The following is an 8640-nucleotide window of genomic DNA, read 5'->3' as shown; positions in this document are numbered from 1 at the left end:
CAAAATTCAAGTGAAAGAACAAGAGCTAAACGCAATACCAGAAAACTAGAACACTCGCAGAACAATAACAACGAAAACTAGAGCGTTCTATGCAATTAAAAGGGAGCGGGTCTTTCTCCAAAACAAATATGCCGGAATCCAACATATGCTACAGAAAACAAAAAAACAATACAAAAAACAAAAATAAAGACGCCCCAAGTGATGGGTTCGTTGCATGGAAAACAAAAAATTTCTACCACGAATAAGAACAAATCTAAGATCCAATCTAGGAGAAGGCAAGATATAATCTATGAAGATCGAGGAAATGAGATGTATGTGAGACTAACCCTCGAAGATTCAAAAATCTACGAGATTAGATCTCGTTGTTGATGTAGTCGATCGTCCTGTGCTGCAATCCGGCAGCACTTCCGTACTCGGTCGTGCGTACAGTGTCGATGAAGCCCATCCTCTCCCTGTTCCAGCGGGCAGCGGAGGTGTGGTAGATCCCCTCGAAATCCCTGCAGCACGGCGGCGTGGTGGTGGTGGTGGAGGAGAAAAGATGCAGGGCTTCGCCATGCCGGAGCCGACTTGCGGTGGAGTAGAGAGGGGCGGCCAGGGTTAGGGTATCAAGGGTGTCCGCCCCCTGCCCCCTCCCCTCTTTATATAGGGGGAGGTCGGTTTTGGTGGCCCCCCAACGCCCCAAACCCATCTAGGGCCAGCGGCCAAAGGGGGGAGGGGGAATTCCCCCCGCCCCCCCCCAAGTTAACCCCCCCTAGGGTTTTGGGGAAAACCCTAAGGGCTGGCCGACTTGGGCCTTGAGGGGCATGTGCCCCTGGCCCATTCGGCTAGGGTGCATCCCCTCGGCCCATGCTAGGCCTCCTAGGGTAATGGGCCCACTGGTGGGACCCCCGGAACCTTCTAAAACCTTCCCGGTCTTCCACCGGAAAAATCCCGAACTTTTCCGAAACCTAGAAATCAACTTCCCTTATATGAATCTTATTTCCGGACCATTCCGGACCTCCTCATGATGTCCTGGATCCCATCCGAGACTCTGAACAAACTTCAGTCTCCATCTCATATTACGAATCTACTTATGCGACATCGAACCTTAAGCGCGTCACCCTACGGTTCGTGAACTATGCGGACATGATCAAGACTCCTCTCCAACCAATAACCAATAGCGGGACCTGGAGATCCATATAATGGTTCCCACACATTCAATGATAACTTAGTGATCGATTGAACCATTTACATACGATACCGATTCCCTTTGTCACGCGATACTTTACTTGTCCGAGGTTCGATCATCGGTATCTCCATACCTAGTTCAACCTCGTTTCCGACAAGTACTCTTTACTCGTTACCGTGTTATGTCATCTCTTGTGACCTTGTCACATGCTTGCAAGCTAATTAGATTTCATTCCACCGAGAGGGTCTAGAGTATATCTATCCGTCATCTGGATGGACAAATCCCACTCTTGATCCATATGCCTCAACTCATACTTTCTGAATACTTCATCCCATCTTTATAACCACCTATTTACGCAATGACGTTTGATGTAATCAAAGCATCCTTCCGGTGTAAGTGATTTACATGATCTCATGGTTGAAGGACTAGGTAACTATGTATTGAAAGCTTATAGCAAGTTGAACTTAATGACTTGATCTCATGCTATGCTTACTATGGGTGTGTGTCCATCACATCATTCACCTAATGATATGATCTTGTTATTAATCACATCCAATGTTCATGATCAGGAAACCACGATCATCTATTAATCAACAAGCTAGTTAAATGAGAGGCTTACTAGGGACTCTGGTTGTTTACACAACACACATGTATTAATGTTTCCGGTTAATACAATTATAGCATGGGGTGTAAACATTTATCATGAACACTATGATATAACAATAACTAATTTATTATTGCCTCTCGGGCATATCTCCAACAGTCTCCCACTTGCACTAGAGTCAATAATCTAGTTTACATTTGTAAAGATATAACACCTTGGCCTTCTGGTGCTTATTTTGTTTTGCTCACGGGAGAGGTTTCAGTCAACGAATCTGACACACTCAGAAACGTATGTATTTTGCAATTCATTTGCGTCTCCACGCAACACTCATTTTCTAAATGAGTCGGCATTAATCGTATATGTTCAGTCTTCTGGTGGAACCTTAATTCCGCGGCCTGAAATATGTCACTAATATTGTCACACACAATATAGCTTCAAAGTTCTGACACTATCGGAACTACACCAAGTTCTCAAAGAACTTCTCGACTTAACATCCTCAGTCATTGTCAAAATAATGACATACTCTGCCTTCGTTTGTAGAATCCGTCACAATATTTAGAACTCATCTAAATCTAGCATTGTGCTACCTTTTATTGAACACTTAGCCTAATTGAGATTTGAAATTCATTTTTATATGTGACCAAACTAATATCGGTGCAACATCTTACAGCGATTTGTTTGTCATTACCCCATACAAAACTATATATATCCTTGGTTCTTCTAAAGCACTCAGGGATATTTTTACTGTTGTCCATGATCATCACATGAATCATTCTGGTATATGCTCCTAACTCTTTAGATCACATGACATCTGATTTTTGTACTTATTATTCGTGAGCTAAAATCACTCATGTGTTTTTACTCATCGAGTGTCAAATACACTCAAGTCTTGTTAAACCTTCACATGGAAAAGAACACCTTCTTAATATTTTTATATTGAACTACTTCAATATTCATTCTATGTACTTTTGACTTAAACTTATTATGTGTTTCAATCTATCTTCATAGATCTTTACACTAAATATGTTTCAGTCCATATCCTTTCATTGAAGTTAATTCTCAATGAAACCTTTTAATCACATCAAGTATATAATTACATCATTTATAATCAATGATATGTCATCCACATATAATATTATAACTATGTCTCAGTGCTCCCACTTAATTTCTTGCAAATGCAAGCATCTTCATCGCTTCTGATGAAATCAAAACTCTTTGATTATTTCATCCGGTGAAGATTCCAACTCTGTGATACTTACTTCATCCAGTGAAGTTTGTATACCTATCTAGTATTCCACGGACTAGCAAAACTTTTGGTTTGTATCTAGTATACATCCTTCATACACACTTCTTGTAAGGAATGTATTTCTGCCATCCTACTATCATATCTCATAAAAGAAATATGTAGCGATTACTAGAATAATCCACATAGACTATAAGCATTGCTACGGAAGATCTAATCTTATCGTAGTCAACTCTTTGAACTTTGTCGTAAACAACTTTTTGACAAGTCGAGCTTCTTTCAAGGATATTCCATCCAAGTACATCAATTTTATAGATCCATTTACTTTCAAAAGTATTCACCTATCTTGGATTTCATGGCGCATAGCCATTTTACCGGAGTTAGGGCCCATCATAACTTCTTTGTATGTAGTTGGTTTATCATGTTTCAAAATCAATCCTTTGTCCACAAATCATTTATTTGATCACAAAGTAAACCACATCTACAAGGTTCAATAGGTACTTTGATCTCCATGACTATAAAACTTTGTAGACATGGGAGCCATAATCGTCGTGGCCGCTTCCGGAACCATTTCCGATGCTGCGCTACTCTGATCATCATGCTCAGGTTCATGAACCTTATCAAGTTCCATTTTCCTCCCACTCAAATACTTCACTAGAAAACAATTTCTTGGAAATAACCATGTAACATTAACAAACACTTTTGTCTCTTACTTCATAGTGGAAAGAATTCCCAATTTATTCTCTGGGACAACAACAAAGACATTCATCCGGTTTTGGTTGTAAACTCATTTACTTATGCTACGCATACCAAAATTTAAGAAAAGACTATTAGGGTTTATACCCATGCCATAATTCGTATGGTGTCATTTCAATGGATTATGATGATGCTCTATTCAGTGTAAAAGCGGTAGTCTCTAAAGCATAATCCACAAAATATAATGGCATCATTCTATTTTATCTCATCATTAACCCAACAAGGTTTGGATACGTCTCTCGGAAACTCCATCATCACTATGATACTCCAAGAAACGTGAGTTGTAGAACAATTTCATAACTCTCTTAGATGTTCGCTAAAACTCGTAATTCAAATATTTCCACCATGATCCAATCATAGATATTTGACTTTTATATTACGATGATTTCCACTTCATGCTGAAATTTATTTGAATCCATTCAAATGTTTCAAACTTCTTCCTTATCGAATATATCCACATATATATACTCAATTCATTGTTGGAAGTTTTCATGAAGTAGAAGAATCTTCCGCACACAACTATGCCCAGTGAACCACATACATCATCATGTATGTTTCCACTAAGTTAGTTGCCCTTCAACTCTTGGCCTATGAACGGTATTTCAGTCATTCTCTTTAGAAGAGATTTGCAAGCGCCAAACGATTCAATAATCAAATGACTCCAAAAATTCATTTGCATGGAGTTTCTTCATGCGTTCCTTTCTAACATGACCTAAATGGCGGTTCCACTAATAAGTGGAATTCACATCATTTGCCTTATGGCATTTTAGCGTCGGTGTTATGCATGTGTGCTTCACCATAAAGATTTATAATAACTTATCCATCGTACATGGAATACTGTCATAATTTGAACAACTCATTGTTTTCATTTGACCAGAACAAAGTAACAATTATGAAGTTCTTTATTATAAATCTGAAGGGCTAGGTAGAATGCCAACGACGAACACAATAACACTTTATTTTCTTCCAGACGTGCATTCCTACCATATTCCTTGTTAGTCATTTAGGCCATTGTATTCTTGTATTGCGTTGTTTTGTATGATACCTCATACCAACCAATATGGTATAAATACCCAAGAATTTCATTGTGTGACCAAACAAGGAATACATTCATAACATGTATATCATATATATACACCTGAGCTAGACTTTCTAGTCTTTTCTTTATCTCTGCCAAAATCTTTTGTAGTTTCTCTTTTTTGCTTTCCTCATTCTCAGAAAACACTTCACCTTCAATAACTTCTAGGTCCATTGGTCAAATACTAATAACCTTGAGGTTCTTACTTTGAAGTTGATCATCACATGACAAGTGTTCCAGATTTCACTATTAGTGACCTTTTGATGTGATGAACAATTTCAATCATAATTTTTATCCATCAAATCATGACGACTTTCCGAGACCATGTTTGTACATGCTAGGCTCGTAAAGTTTAACCTTAGTATTCGCTTGTGCAAATCTGGCTTGCACCCGCTGTATGCTGATACGTCTCCGACGTATCGATAATTTCTTATGTTCCATGCCATATTATTGATGATATCTACATGTTTTATGCACACTTTATGTCATATTCGTGCATTTTCTGGAACTAACCTATTAACAAGATGCCGAAGAGCCGGTTGTTGTTTTCTCGCTGTTTTTGGTTTCAGAAATCCTAGTAACGAAATATTCTCGGAATTGGACGAAATCAACGCCCGGGGTCCTATTTTGCCACGAAGCTTCCGAGAAGACCGAAGAGGAGTCGAAGTGGGGCCACGAGGCGCCGCCACACTAGGGCGGCGCGGCCCGGGCCCCGGCCGCGCCGACCTATGGTGTGGGGCCCTCGTGTGGCCCCCGCGTTGCCCTTCCGCCTACTTAAAGCCTCCGTCGCGAAACCCCCGGCACCGAGAGCCACGATACGGAAAACCTTCCGGAGATGCCGCCGCCGCCAATCCCATCTCGGGGGATTCCGGAGATCTCCTCCGGCACCCCGCCGGAGAGGGGATTCATCTCCCGGAGGACTCTTCACCGCCATGGTCGCCTCCGGAGTGATGAGTGAGTAGTTCACCCCTGGACTATGGGTCCATAGCGATAGCTAGATGGTTGTCTTCTCCTCATTGTGCTTCATTGTTGGATCTTGTGAGCTACCTAACATGATCAAGATCATCTATCCGTAATACTATATGTTGTGTTTGTCGGGATCCGATGGATAGAGAATACTATGTTATGTTAATTATCAAGTTATTACCTATGTGTTGTTTATGATCTTGCATGCTCTCCGTTATTAGTAGAGGCTCGGCCAAGTTTTTGCTCTTAACTCCAAGAGGGAGTATTTATGCTCGATAGTGGGTTCATGCCTCCATTGAATCGCGGGACGAGTGACGAAAGTTCTAAGGTTGTGGATGTGCTTGTTGCCACTAGGGATAAAACATTGATGCTATGTCTAAGGATGTAGTTGTTGATTACATTACGCACCATACTTAATGCAATTGTCCGTTGTTTTGCAACTTAATACTGGAAGGGGTTCGGATGATAACTTCGAAGGTGGACTTTTTAGGCATAGATGCATGTCTGGATGGCGGTCTATGTACTTTGTCGTAATGCCCAATTAAATCTCACTATATTTATCATGACATGTATGTGCATTGTTATGCCCTCTCTATTTGTCAATTGCCCGACTGTAATTTGTTCACCCAACATGCTTTTATCTTATGGGAGAGACACCTCTAGTGAACTGTGGACCCCGGTCCATTCTTTTATACTCGAAATACAAATCTGCTGCAATACTTGTTCTTTACTGTTTTCTTGCAAACAATCATCTTCCACACAATACGGTTAATCCTTTGTTACAGCAAGCCGGTGAGATTGGCAACCTCACTGTGTCGTTGGGGCAAAGTACTTTGGTTGTGTTGTGCAGGTTCCACGTTGGCGCCGGAATCTCTGGTGTTGCACCGCACTACATCCCGCCGCCATCAACCTTCAACGTGCTTCTTGACTCCTACTGGTTCGATTAAACCTTGGTTTCTAACAGAGGGAAACTTGCCGCTGTGCGCATCACACCTTCCTCTTGGGGTTCCCAACGGACGTGTCGGCTACACGCATCAAGCAAATTTACGGCGCCGTTGCCGGGGAGATCAAGACACGCTGCAAGGGGAGTCTCCACTTCCCAATCTCTTTACTTTGTTTTTTTCTTGCTTTATTTTATTTACTACTTTGTTTGCTGCATTATATCAAAACACAAAAAAATTAGTTGCTAGCTTTACTTTATTTACTATCTTGTTTGCTACATCAAAAACACAAAAAAAAATTAGTTACTTGCATTTACTTTATCTAGTTTGTTTTCTTTACTACTGCTAAAATGGCCACCCCTGAAAATACTAAGTTGTGTGACTTCACAACCACAAATAATAATGATTTTCTATGCACACCTATTGCTCCACCTGCTACTACAGCAGAATTCTTTGAAATTAAACCTCGCTTTACTTGAATCTTGTTATGCGAGAGCAATTTTCTGGTGTTAGTTCTGATGATGCTGCTGCCCATCTCAATAATTTTGTTGAATTGTGTGAAATGCAAAAGTATAAAGATATAGATTGTGATATTATTAAATTGAAATTGTTTCCTTTCTCATTAAGAGGAAGAGCTAAAGATTGGTTGCTATCTCTCCCTAAGAATAGTATTGATTCCTGGACTAAATGCAAGGATGCTTTTATTGGTAGATATTATCCCCCTGCTAAAATAATATCGTTGAGGAGTAGCATAATGAATTTTAAACAATTGGATAATGAACATGTTGCTCAAGCTTGGGAAAGAATGAAATCTTTGGTTAAAAATTGCCCAACCCATGGACTGACTACTTGGATGATCATCCAAACCTTTTATGCAGGACTAAATTTTTCTTCACGAAATTTATTGGATTCAGCTGCTGGAGGTACCTTTATGTCCATCACCTTGGGGGCGGCTACAAAGCTTCTTGATAATATGATGGTTAATTACTCTGAATGGCACACGGAAAGAGCTCCACAAGGTAAGAAGGTAAATTATGTTGAAGAATCCTCTTCCTTGAATAATAAGATTGATGCTATTATGTCTATGCTTGTGAATGATAGGACTAATGTTGATCCTAATAATGTTCCGTTAGCTTCATTGGTTGCCCAAGAAGAACATGTTGATGTAAACTTCATTAAAAATAATAATTTCAACAACAATGCTTATCGGAACAATTCTAGTAATAACTATAGGCCATATCCTTATAATAATGGTAACGGTTATGCTAATTCTTATGGGAATTCTTACAACAATAATAGGAATACACCCCCTGGACTTGAAGCTATGCTTAAAGAATTTATTAGTACACAAACTGCCTTTAACAAATCTGTTGAGGAAAAGCTCAATAAAATTGATATTCTCGCTTCTAAGGTTGATAGTCTTGCCTCCGATGTTGATCTTTTGAAATCGAAAGTTATGCCTAATAGGGATATTGAAAATAAAATTGTTACTACAGCAAATGCCATCCAAGTTAGAATTAATGAGAATATAAGATTAATGGCTGAACTGCGTGCTAGGTGGGATAGAGAAGAAAATGAAAAACTAGCTAAAGAGAAAAATGTAGCTAAAGTTTAGACTATTACCACCACTAGCAATGCTAATGATTCACATGTTGCTGCACCTCCTACTATCAATAATAAAATAATTGGTGTTGGCAATGTTTCTACTCCTAGTGCAAAGCGCGCAAAATTACCCGAAACTGCTAAAACTGCTGAAACTGCTCGTGATAAAACTGCTGAAATTTTTTCCAACCTTGGGGATGATAATCCCATTGCTTTAGATTGTAATGATTTAGATTTTGATGATTGCCAAATCTCTGAAGTTATAAAGTTCTTACAAAAACT

The sequence above is a fragment of the Lolium rigidum genome, chromosome 3 (genome assembly GCF_022539505.1).
Source record: "Lolium rigidum isolate FL_2022 chromosome 3, APGP_CSIRO_Lrig_0.1, whole genome shotgun sequence".
NCBI lineage: Eukaryota > Viridiplantae > Streptophyta > Magnoliopsida > Poales > Poaceae > Lolium > Lolium rigidum.
Note: the sequence above shows the minus strand (reverse complement) of the source record.